We start from the raw sequence: 19916 nt of genomic DNA on the forward strand, positions 1-19916 counted from the left end.
GAAAAATGGTTGCATTTCACACTGCTGCATGTGAAACATTTTAAAACAATTCCTTTTTGCTATGAAGCACAGAACAGTTCTACAATTTATGGTCAACTGTTCCAGAGGACAAAGGGTACATCTTCAGTTATGGCCTGTACTCTGGCCAGTGACCAAAACTGTCATATCGTATATCACTCACTGGTGCAAGAACTCCTGTTTATTTCATTTCCTGATCTAGATGTCAACCTGATACTCAGATCTAGGATTCATCTTCCCAGAAAATGTAAGTCCTGTTGCAGGTAAGATTTCACTAATGCATTTGTTTAATAACTCACCTTTCACTTCCTCTTTCCATTTATGAGCAGTTTTCATTGCACAGTAACTGTGTCGCAAAATTGAATCTAATCGCTGCACCAGTAACTGGTGCTCACATAATCTTGCAAGATGTCTGCTAAAGATGCATGCTACTCTCGAACATTTCACAAGAGACAACAGAATACTGCTGTGTCTGATAGCTTAAATGTTGCTTGCAAGCATCACTACCCATCTGAGGACGAGACTTGAAATATGTTGCAGAACTCAGTGTGCAATTTTGATGTTGCTTCAGAGCAACATTGCCACAAAGGGTTAAAGAAATTGGAAATGAAAGAATACACGAGAACATTCGATCAAATCAGTATAATGTTCATCTACGCAGCACTGCAGGAATGTGGAAGATACTGATCATATAAAAATGGAAAACAATAGTTATTGCAACATATGGCAGATGCAATGAATGCTGAATTCTTGCATGTCTACTGATTTTTTTCAACGTGTGTATTTTAAAACGAACTTGCTTTACAATCGTAAATGGATCCCAGTTGTCGCACAGTATCGAAGCGTAGCACTGAATATTGGTGCAGGTAACTCACAAAAAGTATGGAGACTGAGCACTTTTGAGACTGAACACTAACTCACTCGGATGTTGATTACGTGAACACTGGTGGTCCAACAAAGTGTACAGCATAAGCACACTTGTAATTTTCAAACTCGCTTTTCTCAAAAACAGTTGAGAGTTGCATCCTCCTCTTTATACGTGTTAAAGCCCTAGTTGTGCCGTACACACTCTGTTAATACAAATCAAATCGGTGAGGGGAAGTTTGTACAGATCCTTGTCAGCTGTCCTTAGAGCATCTTCCAGTTGAGATACCACAATGTTTTTGTTATTCTCCCCCATTGGTCACAATCCAGTGTGTGACATCCAAGTGTTTTGTATGCAGTCTTCCTGTTCTTCTTCTTCTTCTTCTTCTTCTTCTAAGACAAGCTGCAGTTACCCACTATCCTACCAATTAACCACAAGTCATCCATTTTCCTTTACCTAAAGCTCAATCCGTATCATTTTCCACTTCTCACATCTACACATTGTTGCTCCCAAATATTTACATGGTATGACTCATTAATCTTGCCAGATTTCATGCTCAGCTTTGTCCCTGACTGTTGGAGCCATACAACTCCCTGGGCTTAGCCATTAGTGTGTGAGCTGAACCGGCTTGATCCAAAGCTATCAGCTCGCCCCTACATTTGTTCACTGTCCCATGACATTTTGGGCTTGCAGCCAGGCAATGTCGACATCTTACCTTATGTTTCATTTGACAACCATTTACCCGTCATCAGGTGAGTTTACACTGAGGATATATGGTGCTTGTCACTAACATTATACCACAAATTCATACGGTGGTGCACATGTATAGGTTTCCATTGTGTGACTGCTATCTGTCAAACATTCCTCTATCTGTGGTGCCCAGGCACTTGCGCAGAGGTAATAATGTGTACACGCCCTCTGCGGGATTAAAATTCAGTTGTCAAAATAATAATTTTGTCACCGGACATAAGGTGTAAAATTTTGCATTTCTGAAGATATTTGAGAAATCACCGGGTCCTGAGCCATATCGAGTAGAAAGCCACTGTAACGATTAATAACTTCTGCTAAACTTACTTCCACAGATTCCTTAATAACTGAATCCCAGAAGGATCTTGTTTTAGCCAAGATTTTCGTGGCAGAGTAGTCTGTAGAATGTCCTGTGGACATAAAATGTTGGGTTGTGGCTGGCTTACTGGACTGCAAAGTGTGAGTGTGGTGGTCATATTGTTCACTGTACTTTCACCTGACCTGCTGATCATCACAAACACAGGGGCATTACCAAAAATAGTACACGCAGCAGCTCGTAGAAGCTGTTTATAAATTATTTACACAAAAGTAACCTTTATTTGTGAAAAACGTAAATAACTTGCAGAAATATTTGATGCACCACTGAATGCAGTAGGCGTATATCTTCACGGTTTATTTGCAAATGTTCAATGTGGTTACCTTTCGTAACCCAGCAGATGTCCTGCTTTCCTGTCATATCCCGTGAAGCCAGTCTCGAATGGCGGCAACATTTTGTGTTATCTGTTGTCGCAGCCCGTTCCCTGGAAGCGGAGGAACGGACAGGAGTCCACTGGGGTTAAATCAAATTATCACGGTGGCCAGGATATTGTTTCACCGCGTCCAATCCGAGTCAGCAAATTCCTACCGTGACATGCGACAACTTCACAATAATGTGATGGCGTGCCATCTTGCATGAAAATAAATTCTGTGCCCAAATTCTTTTGTAATTGAGGCATTAGATTGTGTTCAAATGTGCCCAGGTAGGATATAACAATTTCACTGACCCAGCAAAAAAGAAAGGACTGTAAATCTTGTTACAGCTTATGCTGCAAAAAAAAAAAAAAAAAAAAAAAAAAAAAAAAAAAAAAAAAAAACACTTACTTACGCTCAAAGCTTACAACAGTTCCAATTTGTAGGATTTGAATAACAGGCATTTCCGTAATACCTTCCATATTGTGAGACTAGGCATATTCAGTTCTAACCTGGCACATCTTTGATTTACCCAGACTACGAATGTAAGGCTGTCAAATTTGTTAAACTGCTGCATCAGAGACCTCTGGCCAACACTGATCCGGTGTCCTGTGTGATATGTAGCAAGTTTCGATGAAACGTTTGTACCACTTGATAGCAGTTTGTTTGACATGGTGGATTGAGATATTTTGTCCTGAATTGTGTCTGAACTGTATTAGTGGATTTGGATTCAGAAACTGTAAACACTACAGTGTGCACACTGCACTCTATGGTGACTGTAGGACTAACTTATTCATGCGTGCCACCTAATGGGAAAATCAGGAACTAACAGTGTTAGGCAGGAATAAAATTTGACTGCATTCAGTGCTGTATCAAACATAATTATAAATTATTTTCACAATCACATGTTACTTTTGTGTGACTAATTTATAAATATAAGATATTTGCTTGCCTTTGCAACTCCACTTCACATCTCCACAATTTTCTTCAGTATGTGAAATTTTGCCATTCCTCTCCCTCCACTACCATTGTGGTAGCATTCTCCCTTCCCGCGCACAGGGTCCCGGGTTCGATTCCCGGCGGGGTCAGTGATTTTTCCTGCCTCGAGATGACTTGGTGTTGTTGTGTCATCTTTATCATAATCATTCATCCCCATTACGGTCGGACTAAGGCAATGGCAAAACACCTCTGCTAGGACCTTGCCTAGTACAGCGGTGCGGGTCTCCCGCATTGTCCTCTATGTTCCTCACAGTATGGGACCTCATCATCATCATCATCACCACCACCACCACCACCACCACCACCACCACCACCACCACTACCATTGTTTTTATATGTTCCTATTACATCCTATCACTTTAGAATGTGATCCCCATCTCTTTAGACATTTCATCACCATGACAGAGTGCAGTGGTGTGAACCACTCATATCACAGTCAGTGTTCTTTTTTTGTACTACTTGTGCAATTTTTCTGTGGAGACATAGTCATGAGCCTTTCAATTGCTCCAATGCAGCCCACCATGAATTCAGCTCCTGTGCTCTCCATCTCAAGAGTACCTCTTACCCCCAAACATCCTCTATTTGTTGGGTGTATTCCAGTCTCCCTCTTTCCCTACAGTTTTTACCATCTGCAGCTCCCTCAGGTATCATGCAAGTTAATTCCCAATGTCTTTATCATATGTCCTATCTCCCTGTTCCTTCTTCCAGTCAGTGTTTTCCACACCTCCTTTCTTTGCTGATTCTTTGGAGAACTGTTCATTTCGTATCTTGTCTGAATGCGTATCTTCCACATTATCTTGCATTTATGGCAACTTTAAATTGGTAAGGCTGAGACTAGTCAGTTTATCTGTTGTTTTTTCAAATGTACCACATGCTGGTAACGTGCAGGTCCTTACGAATCACTAGAAAGCGCTGTTTACTATATACACTGATCAGCCAGGACATTATGACTACCTACCAGATAGGCGGTGTGTCCAACTCTGGCACAGATAACTGTGGCAACGTGTTGTGACACGGAAGCAGTGAGGCCTTGGTAGGTCGCCAAAGGGAGCTGACACCACATCTGCTAACAGAAGTTACCTAATTCCCGTAAATTCTGGGGAGGGAGGTGATGGGCTCTTACATCACATTCAACTACACCCCACATGTGTATGATCAGGTTCAGATCTTGCATCTTTGGGGGCCAGCCCATTAATTGAACTTGCCACAGTGTTCCTCGAACCACTGCATCGCACTCATGGCCTTGTGACATGGTGCATTATCTTGCTGAAAAATGCCTCTGCCATCTGGAAACATGTTATGAAGGGATGTATGTGGTCTGCAACCAGTGTACAATACTCCTAGGCCATCAGGGTGCCTTAGACGAGCTGCACTAGACCTATGAATGCCCACGCGAATGTTCTCCAGAGAATAATCGAGCTGTGAGCTCGCTCCATCTCGCAGTACAGATATCGAGGAGCTGTTCCCCTGGAAGATGATTAATTCACGCCCTCCCATCAGTACGATGAGGAAGGTATCGGGATTCTTCAGACCGTGCGATGCTTTGCCACTGTGCCAACGTCCAGTGCTGAAGGTGACGTGCCCATGTCAGTCACAGTTCCCGATGTTGTGGTGTAAACATTGGCACGTGCACGGGTCATTGGCTGCCGGGACTCTTACACTCTGCCCAGTATTAAAGTCTGATGTTAGTTCCACCGTCTGTCCCGTTTTACCAGTCTGTCCGGCCTACGACGTCCGACATGTGTAATGAGGATTGGCCACCCAACCCCATGTGTCTGAATGTGGTTTCACCACGTGTTGAAGACACTTACCGCACCACTCCTCAAACACACCCAACAGGACGTGCGGTTCCTGAAATGCTCATTTCGAGCCCCTGGCCCATCACAATCTGACCTTGGTCAAACTCAGATAGACTGCACGGCTTCCCCATTCCACACACGGACAGCACACTCTCTGGTACTACATGCACCGTGTGTGTGTCTGGCTAACAGTCATTCCTCACTAGGTGACACGGCCATTGCCTGGATGGGTTTTTATCGATAGTAGGTCAGTGGTAATAATGGTCTGCCTGATCAGTGTAAATTACTGTGATGTTCTTGTCTTTTAATTTAACCAAACGTACAACATGCAATATCTCAAAGTCTGTTCTTGCAGGTTGACACTTTCTCCTGCCGACCACTCCGATTCCTTATACCGTGTGCCTATTATGTTTAAATTCCTTGGGTTTTCCGTATTCAATGAAGTAACTATCCTGTACAGTACGGAACCGTCGGCTAATAATCAGTGAGATGCCCTCGCTGTCTGCAGAGTCATTTGCAAATATTGACGATCGATGTTCTGTGAGTCGCACCATGTATGTGACAGAAGCCTGTTATTGGTATTACCAGAATGCTCCTTTCTGCTTTAAGGCACACATTTAAACATTTGCCTCAATATGTAAATACTAAAATCTGGACACCCAATTAGATTATTTTCCATATTTTGCACAAAATATAAATGCAAGCTCAATTATTTACTTTATGGTTACTACTATAACTGTATTTTGCATGGTATTGCCTAATGTTCCATTGAAAACAAGTTATAACTACTTTATTCTTCATAGTTGTTATTTGGATCAGCCCTCAGTGGTTTACAAATTTGTTTCACCATTTTTTTTAACTAACTGAGTTGCCAAAACTTAACATATCAAGTCAGTGCATCCTGTGAATTAATTTTGCAGTGTAACTGTTAAATACTATTGTTGTTGATTAAAATATAAACAGAATTGTTAATACTCTTGTGTTTTAGCATAAAGCAATAAAGTATGTAAGTTATAAAATGCCTTCTTTGAATTTCCAAATTGTAGCTGGCCGTATTTCATCACTTTGAAAAACTCTGTTATTTGATGTTTTGTTTTTAAAGTTTGCTTCGTCTTATATACTTTTTTGATTAGCTTTTTCTTTTGTCAAAGAAGCTCTTTTTGTATTTGGAACAATGTTTTCATGGGCAAAAAAGGGCTTTAACAACAGAAGTCAATTTTTCATTGAATTAGAGTGCTTCATATTGTACAGTTAGGATATGACATGGTCAACAATGAATAAGTGTAGAAATATTTTATTGCCATATTATTCTGAGAGAGATTCCAGTTGTCTAGTGTAATGTGTTACCTGCGAAGATGAAATACTGATTAAGATTTTGGCTAAATCCATGTTCCCACAGTCAATGGCCTAGTAGACTGTGTGATGCTTCCTATATTTCCTCATACTTGAAAACTATTTTTTCTGTAAAAAAAATGATTTGCATTTCATTCAGAGATCAATTAGGAAACTTGTTTGAAGCTCATATTATATCCATGTTTCTCTATAAATATTTTATTCACCATCCACAGATCTTGCTGCAAGGGCGTGACTTGTATGCCACTACGATACAGTGCTGTGCTGTAGACAGAACCACAACTGACGGCCATTTTTTGGGCAGGTCAGACTACCCTGTAGTTCTTGAAGGTGGGGCAGTGGACATTTCATTAATAATGGGGACAACAATCTGGATGATTGACTGAGCTGGCATTACTATGCTGATACTACAAACAGCTGAAAGCAAGGGAAAGCTGTAACTATCATATTTCACAAAGGCATGCAGCTCAACTAAATTAGGAAATGAGGCATAGGAGTTCAAGGGAACATCAGAAAGTGACGCACAATAATTTTATCACCAAAAAGTTTAATAGGTAACAAAACAAAAAATCACAAATGAGCTTACTTTTTTAACCTACTTTTCTGCGTAGTCACCGAAATCTTTAACACATTTCTCCCATTGTGGTACCATTTAAATATGCACCGTTTGTAGAAGTCAATTCGGTTGTCGGAGCATAGACCGTGCGGACAGCTGATTTTACTTCCGGAACTGTCGCAAATGCATTGACCAGCCAGGAATTTCTTAATAGGACCAGACAGATGAAAGCCCAATGGTGCAAGGTCCAGACTGTAGGGTGGATGCTGGAGCACCTCCCACCCAAATCTGGCGATTTACTCGTGGACAGGAGAAGCAACATGGTGGTGAGCTTTGTCATGAAGAAATTTGACATTGTCAGCAATAATATTGTGGCATTTGTCACAAAGGGCACGGGACAACTTAACCAAAGTTTTAACGTAGGCTGCAGCATTCACAATGGTCTGATGTTCAGCAAGTCCACCAGTAAAACACCATGAATGTCACAGAACACTGTCACAGGCACTTTCCTAACAGACTGAGTCACTCTTCATTTGTTTTTTGTACTGGGTAAATTTTTCCAATCCATAGAGCCCTGCTAGGTTTTGAACATGTAGTTGTATGCCCACGACTCATCAGCAGTGACAATTCCTTTCAGAATGTTACGCCCTTCTACGATGTAACACATTTAGTGGTCTGAGCTTGTCATCATTCGCTGGTCCTCGTGGTTGTCTGTCGGGTTCTTTGGCACCCAGAAAGCACAAACTTGCGAAATTTCAATGTGTTACGAACAGTACTGTACACAGCACCATAGGGAATGTTGAACTGCTGCAATAAGGTTCGCAGTTGCACACGCTGGTTGCTGCCTGAAGTGCTCCGACATTTTGAGGGTTTGCCGCTGTTTCTGACTTTCGCGAGATGGCGAATCACAAAAGTTGACGTGGCCCTTTTCGAAGAATGCACGCTACCTGGAGACATTGTTAGGATGCAAAAGGTCGTCCCCATACATGCTGCACATGTCCCTGTGAATTTCACCCAGTTTATGCCCTAGTCCCTGAACTAGACTTCGCTGCTCTTCACAAGTTGATGACAATAACATGGGTGCCACGTTTTTTTTTCATATTTCAGGCTTCTCTCGATAGAGCTGCACATGAAAACAAAACTTCATACTACACTGTTATGAAATTTCAACATTCCAGCGGCAATACCTGGGGAGAAAGAAATTATTGGTGTTACTGTCCGATCCTCCCTGATAGTTGGCAGATACTTGATGATCAAAGTAGAGAAGGTATGACATGTATATTTGCAATAGGGAGAAAACCATTTCTGAAATTTGTTAACATTGAAAGTAAGTGTGCTAAGAAGTCATTTCTGAGGGTATTAATCTGGAGTGTAACCTTATATGGAAGTGAAACTTGGATGACAAACAGTTCAGACAAGAAGAGAATTGAAGATTTTGATTTCAGGTGCTACAGAAGAATGTTTAAGATTAGATGGGTAGATCGAATAACTGATGAATAGGTGCTGAAGTGAACAGAGGAACAAAGAAATCTGTGGCACAACTAGACTATTAGAAGGTTTCGGTTGATGTGTGATATCCCAAAGCATCAAGGAATCATCAGCTAATGGAAAGGAGTGTGTGTGTGTGTGTGTGTGTGTGTGTGTGTGTGTGTGTGTGTGTGTCTGTAGGCAGCAGTAGTTATGCAGAGGTGGAGAGGCTTGCACAGAATAGACTAGCGTTGGGAGCTGCATCAAACCAATCTTCGGACTGAAAAAGGAAGGAAGATCGGGTCTTAACATCTGTTGACATTGAGGTCTTTACAGATGGAACTCTAGCTTGGATTGTTTTCAAGGATGGAGAAGGATATTGGCAGTGCCATTTTGAAAGGAACTGTGCTGGCATTTGTGTGGAGTAATTTATGGAAACCACAGGAAACCTAAATCTAGATCACTGCATGCAGATTTGAACAGTCATCTTCCTGAGTGTGGGTCCAGTTTTGAAATGAAGACAACAAAAATACATTATGTGGTGATGATGTGCCACAGCGAATTACTGCAGTACTAAATATCCATTGTACTGTAAGCAAAGAATACTACAGATTAATTATGGACTTACAAATTCCAGCAGTGAACTAAGTCGGTTTTGCAGCTTACAGGAAAAGAAATGTAGCAGAACTCTTTGCACCACGTTTCTCAGGAATAATCCACAAATAGATGACCATAAATAAAAAATTGTAAGAACAAGCTGCTGAAAATGGAAATAATTCTCAAAGTGCATCACGCTTATAAAAATATTCGTGAAAGACTGCTAATAGAAAATAATATTCTATTTAAGAAGCAGCCTTGTGTTAGGTTGGTAATACAAGATTTGCAACAAGAATCACCAGGTATACGTGTTACAGAGGTAAAAAGAAGTTGTAAAGTAATTGAATTGTGTGCTGTAGACAACATTTGGCACACCTGCATTGTCAGAAGTCGCAAAGGATGGGTATGTAAAGCTTAAGGTTCTCTCTGGAAAATCCAGGATGGTGTGTAACAATATTGTGAAAAAGATAACTGCTACTTACTGTATAGCAGAGATGCTGAGTCGCATATAGGCACAAAAAAAGACTGTCATAAAGTGAGCTTTCAGCTATCAGTGCCTTTGGCGAACACACACACACACACACACACACACAAAACTGCAGTGTCTGGCTGCTGCCCTTAGCAGCCAGAGACTGTTGTCACTTGTATGTGAGTTACATTTGCATGAGTATGTGTGTGTGTATGTAGTCTATTACTGACAAAGCCCACTTTCTAAGAGTCCCTTCTTTTTTTTTTTTTAAATCTGCGACTCGGCATTTCTGCTATATGGTGAGTAGCAACTGTCCTTTTCAATGTTCTGTGCCATATCTAAATAGGTGCTTCAGAATGCTGGAGATTGTGCAGGACTTTTGTACTTAATGATGAACCTCCTGCTGTACAGTGAGATCAGTAGTGCATGAAACAGATTCTGGCTAAGTACAATAATTATCAGGGCTATTACTTCCTGTAAAACAGAATGTACCAAGATGCTGAGAGCTCAGGAGTTTGAAGTAAGCATGAAAAGCTCTTATGGTGAAGTGAAAAAGATATTTGAGCTTATGCAGCATAACCACCTTAATTTTGCCTTTGCTGCAGCTGAACAGATCTGAATTAAAACCAACACTGCTCTTCATTGACTGTAAGGCTGATATGCGTGGCTGTTCTCAAATTGACAGTCAGTGCGCTAAGCAAATACCTCTGTAGTATCACACAATTGTAGCGCAAAATTGTCTCACACAGACGAAGAAAGGAGTTAGTTTACATATTTCATAGATCAATTGAGCAATTTTTTTTAAACCAAACTAATGTTGATGAGGTAGTTTACAGGATGCGTATAGATGATTAGTTTTGGGTGATGGTTACATGCTGACAATTCATAAGTTCCTAAATAACACATTGTCCTAAATTTAACGTTAATGAACATACTGGGTGGTTGTAATTAAACTGCCAGTGTTCTGAATGTTGTATGTATCACCAGATGCTGAAACATTGTAGGTGCATTCATTGATCAGTACGCTCATAGAGGAGGAGACTGTTGTTGTAAAGGGTTAAGAGGATGAAGTTTCCATATGAAATGCAGTACCTATTAAGAAGAAAGACTGTGCAGTGCTGGCAAAGTTGTTTTATCAGAATGGCAGCAGTAGCAGCACTGCACTGTGGAAATATAGCTGACAAACAGCTGTGAAGAGACCACATGTCAATAAATGGGCTAAAGAATACGATCAAGAAATCTGAAGAAAGAGGGGAATTAGGTGGTGCAGCAGGGAGAGGGATACGTCCCATCCCATGGCTGTTGTTGTTGTTGTTGTTGAAAGTGGTGCAGCTATAGCCGATCACGCAGCACAACCCTCGAATCCTGCAGCCAGCACTAGAGCTGTGCAATAAGATTCCCCTCCCCCTCCCCCTTCCTCCTAGTGAACACTTCAAAAAAATTTGTGTAATATTTTATGCTGGTCTCCCTACAAGATTGGAAATGTGCACCAAATGAAGCCCCAGATAGGCTAAACATGCTAACTTTGCCTTTTAGTGTTCGCACGTATGGAAATGGATGATGCGTTGCCAGGGAATATTCTTTGGACACCACTCCTTGCACAGCACTGTGAATGCACAGAACTGTTGCAAGTGTGACTCTTCTCTGCCACAAATGTGCAGCAACTTCCATTGCACTCAGCTTATGTGACTGTGTGATGTCGTTTCACAATTTCCTTCATTCTTGGTCCATTTTTCTTTGATGAGGTGACACCTCATAGGCCTTTCAGGTGACATCTGCACATAACAAGCTCTCCTTGTGCAACATTTGATTCCAGCTACACAAGAACGCAGATGAGTCTACACCACTATTTTCGTGAAAGATGGGCAACACCACATGTCACATGCCAGGCAAAAGATCTGTTTTGAGAAAACTTCGATAACAACCGCATCACATCTAGGCACTTTAATGATGTGTGGCCTTCCAGGTCTCCTGACCCTAAAACCATGAGACTTCTGGTTGTAGGCAGATCTGAGAGATCGTGCCTATAAGGGATGTATGCAGACTCTTCCTGATCTGAAGGATAGCATACGACAACGTATTCCTCTGATTACACCGGACATGCTGCGAGCAGCTGTTTATTTTAATAAAACACGGTGAAAATGTTTATGTGAAGTTAGGGATGAGTATTGTTGTTTAACATAAGAGAAACAGTGGTTAGTCACTACCTAATTATTTCATACCACATTACCAGCATTCAGATAACACTCCCTCAGTTTTCTACTTATCTTATGTAATCTGGGGTGCTGCTTCTTGATGTTTCCATAGGTTCATTTTGATGTTACTGCATTGTCATGTGGTATCATGTAATGGACAAAATAACTTTTAGTATTCTTGTTTACAAAGGTATTTTATTTTGCATGCTAGACGTTCGGCGACAAATGTGCGTTGTAGAACTTACATCTTCAAGTTATAAAACAAAACTGCCAGTGTTCTGAATGTTGTATGTATCACCAGATGCTGAAACATTGTAGGTGCATTCATTGATCAGTACGCTCGTAGAGGAGGAGACTGTTGTTGTAAAGGGTTAAGAGGATGAAGTTTCCATATGAAATGCAGTACCTATTAAGAAGAAAGACTGTGCAGTGCTGGCAAAGTTGTTTTATCAGAATGGCAGCAGTAGCAGCACTGCACTGTGGAAATATAGCTGACAAACAGCTGTGAAGAGACCACATGCTGTTGATACAAAATTCGGCCTAAGACTGAAGTATGGCGGTGTACAATCACCTCTATTTATATGATTTCAAACAATTACTGTCACTGTTACATATTGAATTTTGCATATAAACGATCAAAGTTTTTACCTATATCTTCCCAAATTACTTAGAAATTAAAAAATGTTCAAATGTGTGTAAAATCTGATGGGACTTAACTGCTAAGGTCACCAGTCCCTAAGCTTACACACTACTTAAACTAAATTATCCTAAGGACAAACACACACACCCATGCCCGAGGGAGGACTCGAACCCCGGGACCAGCCGTACAGTCCATGACTGCAGCGCCTTAGACCGCTTGGCTAATCCCACGCAGCACATTTATTTTATGTTCCGTGGGACCAAATTAAGGAGAAGTCTCCATGGTCATGGAACGAGTCAATACATGAAATTATACCACGATATTAGAAACAGATAAAATGAAATATAAAAAAACATGTTCAGGTGACAAGTCGTAAGTTTAAATGAAAAAAATCAACAATTTAACACTGGAATTTGCTTAATTTTTTAGCTCTTCCAGGAGCTCCTCGACAGAATAGAAGGAGTGAGCCATGAGGAAACTCTTCAGTTTAGACTTAAAAGTGTTTGGGCTACTGCTAAGATTTTTGAGTTCTTGTGGTAGCTTATTGAAAATGGATGCAGCAGAATACTGCACTCCTTTCTGCACAAGAGTCAAGGAAGTGCATTCTACATGCAGATTTGATTTCTGCCTAGTATTAACTGAGTGAAAGCTGCTAACTCTTGGGAATAGGCTAATATTGCTAACAACAAACGACATTAAAGAAAATATATACTGTGAGGGCAATGTCTGAATTCCCAGATTTTTGAATAGCGGTCAACAAGAGGTCCTCGAACTTACACCACATATAGCTCGAACAGCCCGTTTTTGAGCCAAAAATACCTTTTTTGAATCAGAAGAATTACCCCAAAAAATAATACCATACGACATAAGCGTATGAAAATATGCGAAGTAGACTACTTTTCGTGTTGAAGTGTCACTTATTTCAGATACTGTTCTAATGGTAAATAAAGCAGCATTTAGCTTCTGAACAAGATCCTGGACATGGGCTTTCCACAACAGCTTACTATCTATCCGAACGCCTAGGAACTTGAACTGTTCCGTCTCGCTTATAATATGCCTATTCTGTCTGATCAAAATATCGGTTCTTGTTGAATTGTGAGTTAGAAACTGTAAAAACTGAGTCTTACTGTGATTTAGCATCAAATCATTTCCCACAAGCCACGAACTTATTTCATGAACTACATTATTTGTTACTGTTTCAATATTACACACAAGATCCTTCACTATCAAGCTGGTGTCATCAGCAAACAGAAATATTTTTGAATCACCTGTAATACTAGAAGGCATATCATTTATATAAATAAGAAACAGCAGTGGCCCCAGCACCGACCCTTGGGGAACGCCCCACTTAACAGTGCCCCATTGGGACTGAACATCACTACCACTCTCAATATTGCGGAGAATTACCTTCTGCTTTCTGTTCTTAAAGTAAGAGGCGAACCAATTGTAAGCTACTCCCCTTACTCCATAATGGTCCAATTTTTGCAGTAATATTTTGTGGTCAACACAGTCAAAAGCCTTCGTTAAATCAAAGAAAACACCTAGCGTTCGCAACCTTTTATTTAATCCGTCCAAAACCTCACAGAGAAAAGAAAATATAGCATTTTCAGTTGTTAAACCATTTCTAAAACCAAACTGAACATTTGACTGCAAATTATGTGAATTTAAATGCTCCAGTAACCTTGTATATACAACCTTCTCGATAACTTTAGCAAACACCGATGGCGTAAAAATAGGTCTAAAATTGTCAACATTATCAATGTCTTCCTTTTTATAAAGTGGATTCACTACCGAGTACTTTAATCGGTGAGGAAACCGACCACTCCTAAAGGAAAAGTTACAGATATGGCTGAGAACTGGGCTAACATACATAGAACAATACTTCAGTATTCTGCTAGATACCCCGTCATATCCATGAGAGTTCTTGGTCTTTAGTGATTTAATTATTAACTCTATCTCCCTCTTGTCAGTATCATGGAGGAGCATTTCAGGTAACAGTCTCGGAACACTTTTTTCTAAGAGCGCTATGTGACTCCCTGTTGGGACTAGGTTTCTATTTAGTTCACCTGCTATATTCAGACAGTGATTATTAAATACTGTACATATATGCGACTTATCAGTAACATGGACATTCCCACTACGCACTGATTCTATATCCTCGACCTGTCTCTGCAGACCAGCAACTTCCTTTACGACTGACCATTTGGTTTTAATTTTATCCTGAGACTTAGCTATTCTATCTGCATACCACATACTTTTTGCCTTCCTAATAACATTTTTAAGCACCTTACAATACTGTTTGTAATGGGCTGCTGCATTTAGATTTTGACTGTTTCTAACGTTTTGATATAATTGCCACTTTGTTCTACAAGATATTCTTATCCCTCTAGTCAGCCACCCTGGCTGCCTGTTTGTGCTAGTACCCTGTTTTAAACGTTCTAACGGAACATAGAAATTTACATAGAATAAATGTGAATAATTCCGTACAAAGACAGGAAAGAATCTGTTTCCATAAAGACTACAAATTACATGTTTTATCATTGCAATAATATATTTCATTAATTTGAATATAGTATTTAACTGACTCAAAGAAAAATCGTGCTAACGTTTTCAGGTGTACATAGTGATTAGTCTTATCGAATAAATGGCCTAAATGCAACTAATTAATTTTTGTACAAGTAAAATTTACCATTTCTATATGGTTGTAATTACATTTCTCTTAACTAACACCAATTAAAAGATGAGTATGATTGATTCTGACTGAAAAATCATTTGTCATATTTTTATTAGGGATTCAAACAATTTCTGGCTTCAAAACATGAAAACAGCTCTCTCTCTATGACTTAGAAGTATTGGAACTGTAATCATTAATTACTCCATAATTACAACAGGGAAATCATTCTTACCATGTGCCTGATGGTTGTATTGTGTGTAAATTACGATGGTACATTAGTTTTTAATCCAACATGTTTCCTTCATTCCATTTACTGGTGAGACCCATTGTAAACGATGTCAAAGCAACAGTTTAAATTAGTGTAAATTATTAATGTATACATGCCCCCTCCAGGAGAGTGGAGATGAGCTTGGAATAGGATATAGAGTCCCAAGGGGTTGTGGTATTATGTTACTGTGCTGTGTTATGCGTTCAGCATGCTACCGAGTTGGGAGACCATACTGAACACATGTTGTAACTTGTGACCATATCCTAATAAATGTGCCAGAATAACCATTGTCATGTGTTTGATCATTCCTCACATTTTCCCGCACCCACACCACATTTTGACTGCGTTCAGCACCATATTTTCACCTGGTGGCAGAAAGTGGAACTACTATTTTCTTCGGCATACTCAGTGAGTGTACTGATTGATGAACATACCTATGTTGTTTGCGCATCCAGCAATGTATACAGCTTGCACTGCAGCACTCGTAACACCATCAGTTTAGTTATATCCACCTTGTATTTTTCACTATTACTAGTGCAGATTTTTTTCTCCTGAGCTACCCAGATTTTAAATAAAAACTAATCTAAAGTATGGAACGAGTTTTCCAGAGGAACTGATTTTTAGGTTTGATTTAAAACTTATGTTGTTGGACAATTGATACAAAATTTTTCTTTGACATATTTAACTTCTTTCTGAGCATCCGGCAGTTTTAATAATGAGTAATGGTCACTTTTTCTTCTTGTATTATAGGGATGGACACCACAAATGAATATTTTTCTTTCTTTCTTTCTTTCTTTTCTTGGTGAGGTGCAGTTAAAGATGTGCCTATCTTCTGAAAGAAGTACCTGCAAGATGACCACAGGTGAACACCACTTATTATGCTCGTTGCCCACTTTTGTGCAAGAGATACTTTCATTCTAAGTGATGAGTTAACTCAGAAAATTATTCCTGAAGACATTATTGACTGGAAATATGCAAGTGTGAGCAGCTCAGAAATATATTTCTTAAAGTTTTCATTCACCAGCGGAAAAATGCTCCTGTCGAAATGCAAAAAAAAGAGGGAAATGTTCCCCTTTTAAAGACACTTGGCAGAAAAGAGGGGAACCACCTCTCTCAATCTTTATTCTGCCTTCCTCACTAAAAGTTTTGACATGAGAACATATTCAAACTTTTTTTTAACACAGAACATTCTAAATCCTTTTTCCCAGTCTCTCTTTGTAGTTAAGCCTTCATACTCGGCATCTTCCTCCCACTGTATATAAATGTGTGTCTCTAACTGTCTACTTTTTCTCCCATTGATTTATGGTATATCCCATCACCATTGTCTCCTCTTTCACTTACACTGTCTCGTTTTGTCCGTCTTCTCCACTGCCACTGCCACTGTCTCCGTCACATCTCGGCAACATAAAAATTCTTGAGACGTGAGTTCCAGTTTATTTGTTCCCGTATACCCATGCTTTTAAAATTTCGGCCCAAAATGCACCCTCCCCTGTACCTGTGTGTTCACTGGACTGGGAGGCTCCAGACCATCCAACTGTATGTATGATCACCACTCATCTGTATTTTTCATTTCCACTGCTTCTCTGTCTTTTGCTCCCACTGCTATCATCGTCATCCATTTCTGTCCCACTGTTACCATCTCCATCTCTTTCTCACTGCCACAGTCTCCTCTCTCTTCCACTGTGTTTGTCTCTCCGCTACTCTTTTTCAGCACAAATAAACTTGAACATGTCTACATCCCAATATTTTTGAGGACGAGGGTGGAATAAGGACTGGGGTAACTGCTTCCTACCTTTCTATCAGTATTTTAAAGAGGAACATATGCACCTTCTCTGTCCTTTGATTGGAGCATTTTTTCGCTGGTTCCCCTCTTTTCCCTGCTGCGACAGGGAGTGCTGCATATGTAGAGGTATAGGTCAGTTAAGTTTTGACAGTTTACTTGGACATATTTATATACCTTGACACATATAAACAACAAATAAGTACACATAAGGTTAACACACAATTGTTTGCTTTACATATTCTCTGGCTACTTTGCTCATCAATCGCAGGTCATTGAAAATGCCTGCCTTATAATTTGTACACTACGTGATCAAAGTATCTGGACACCTGGCTGAAAATGACTCACAAGTTCATGGCACCCTCCATTGGTAATTCAATATGGTGTTGGCCCACCCTTAGCCTTGATGACAGCTTCCACTCTCACAGGCATATGTTCAATCAGGTGCTGGAAAGTTTCTTGGGGAATGGCAGCCCATTCTTCACGGAGTACTGTACTGAGGAAAGGTATCGATGTCAGTTGGTGAGGTCTGGCACGAAGTCGGTGTTCCAAAACATCCCATAGGTGTTCTATAGGACAGGACTCTGTGCACGCCAGTCCATTACTGGGTGTTATTGTCGTGTACCCACTCCGCCACAGGCTGTGCATTATGAACAGGTGCTCGATTGTGCTGAAAGATGTAGTCACCATCCCCGAATTGCTCTTCAACAGTAGGGAGTAGGAAGGTACTTAAAACATCAATGTAGGCCTGTGCTGTGATAGTGCTATGCAAAACAACAAGGGGTGCAAGCCCCCTCCATGAAACACGACCACACCATAACACCACCACCTCCGAATTTGACTGTTGGCACTACACACGCTGGCAGATGATGTTCACAGGGCATTCGCCATACCCACACCCTGCCATCGGATTGCCAAATTGTGTACTGTGATTCATCACTCCAAGCAAAATTTTTCTACTGCTCAATCGTCCAATGTTTACGCTCCTTACACTGAGCAAGGCATCATTTGGCATTTACCGGCATGATGTGTGGCTTACGAGCAGTTGCTCGACAGTGAAATGCAAGTTTTCTCACCTCCCGTCTCACAGTCATAGTACTTGCAGTGGATCCTGATCCAATTTGTAATTCCTGGGTGACGGTCCGGATGGATGTCGGCCTACTACATATTACGACCCTCCTCAACTGTTGGCAGTCTGTCAGTCAACAGATGAGGCTGGCCTGTATGCTTTTGCATTGTACGTTTCCCTTCATGTTTCCACTTCCCTGTCACATCAGAAACAGTGGACCTAGGGATGTTTGGGAGTGTGGAAATCTCACGTACAGATATGTGACACAAGTGCCACTCAATCTCCTGACCATGTTCGAAGTCTGTGAGATCCGCGGAGTGCCCATTCTGCTCTCTCGTGATGTCTAATGACTACTGAGGTTGCTGATATGGAGTACCTGGCAGTAGGTGGCAGCACAATGCACCTAATATGAAAAATGTATGTTTTTATGGGTGTCACATGGTGTATCTTAAAACGTAAAAATGTTTTTTGAAATATTTTACTGAATTTTCAGCCTTTCCCCTTTTACATAATTTCCAATTCTTTTCAGCCATGTTAAGACCCTTTTCCACCCACTGTTTGTCACTGCAGTACCACTTTGGACACACTTGTGTACTGTGAAGAGCCCCTTGTAGAGAGAGAGAACATTAATAAAGTTTGGTGAAAAAATGCTAACCAAAAACATAGTTTGGTGATCTCAGAACCATGCAATGACCCTAGAACCATTTCCATGTGTTCACTATGTCAGTTAGAAATTACATTTATGCCTCAGACCAGAGACAATGTGCGTAAGTATGGTAACTCTGAACCTCTGGATCTCGGTAATGGATAATGATATAGAATAAAATTTGATGTTTCCTAAGAATATAATCTTAAGAATGTGTGGTAAATATTTTACTGATATGCCATGAACAGAAATTATAGAAGTGGCCATCCCGATAATTGGCACTTCATGTAACAAAATGTCATGTTTTTTGGGGTTTTGTCAGGAACTGCCTATGAACAAATGGTGCTTTTTTAATCTGCCTATGGTCCACCCTAGACCACACCTAATGCAAAAGAATCATCTAATTTGCTCTATTTGCCTGGGCTGGAGGAAGTGTGTAACATTTAAATTTTGAATCTGCTGCATGTAGGAAAGCTACTGTATGCCCATTCTCCTGATAGGTATACAAATGTTCACTAGGCCGAGGACTATACAAAACACTTGACCCGTTATCTCTTTGATCAATAGAACATGACAAATAAACACCTGAAAAACACATTTTCACAGGTGGATTCTTGGAACATATTGGTATGCGGAACTATTGTGCATGGACCAATAAGTACACCCTAAAATTTGAAGCAGTCTATCGCAGATTTTACTGAAAACCTTTATGTGGCAAAGATCACAATACAGAAAACAGTGATTACAAGTTTCAACCGCTTTAACAACCATCTTCAGATCTGGAACTTATTATGAAAATCACAAGTCAGATATATTTTGGAAGACAATAGCATTAGCAAGAATAATTATGCAGAAACTGTTAAAGAGCACATACAAGGGTACAAACGTGATGTCCAGCTCAAGAGAATAGGTGAAGCACTTTGTCATTATACTGTTAACATCCTTAAAGAAATGTCAACTGCAAAACAAAACAGAATAAATTTACATGGATATAATACAAAGCCAATGGCATGAAGTTCCATGCAATAAATTTACTGGGAAAACA

At 40.2% G+C, this 19916-nt stretch overlaps 1 protein-coding gene across 1 annotated transcript in view; it reads left to right on the top strand.

The window, feature by feature from the left end:
- LOC124720449 (dephospho-CoA kinase) overlaps positions 1-8732 on the top strand; it is a 48813-nt gene extending 40081 nt beyond the window's left edge. Inside the window, exon 6 of the transcript XR_007006160.1 lies at positions 8679-8732. The gene's annotated coding sequence lies outside the window, so the exon portion shown is untranslated. The remainder of the gene's footprint in view (positions 1-8678) is intronic.
- The last annotated feature ends 11184 nt before the right edge of the window (positions 8733-19916 follow it).

The sequence above is a fragment of the Schistocerca piceifrons genome, chromosome 11 (genome assembly GCF_021461385.2).
Source record: "Schistocerca piceifrons isolate TAMUIC-IGC-003096 chromosome 11, iqSchPice1.1, whole genome shotgun sequence".
Classification (NCBI taxonomy): Eukaryota; Metazoa; Arthropoda; class Insecta; order Orthoptera; family Acrididae; genus Schistocerca; species Schistocerca piceifrons.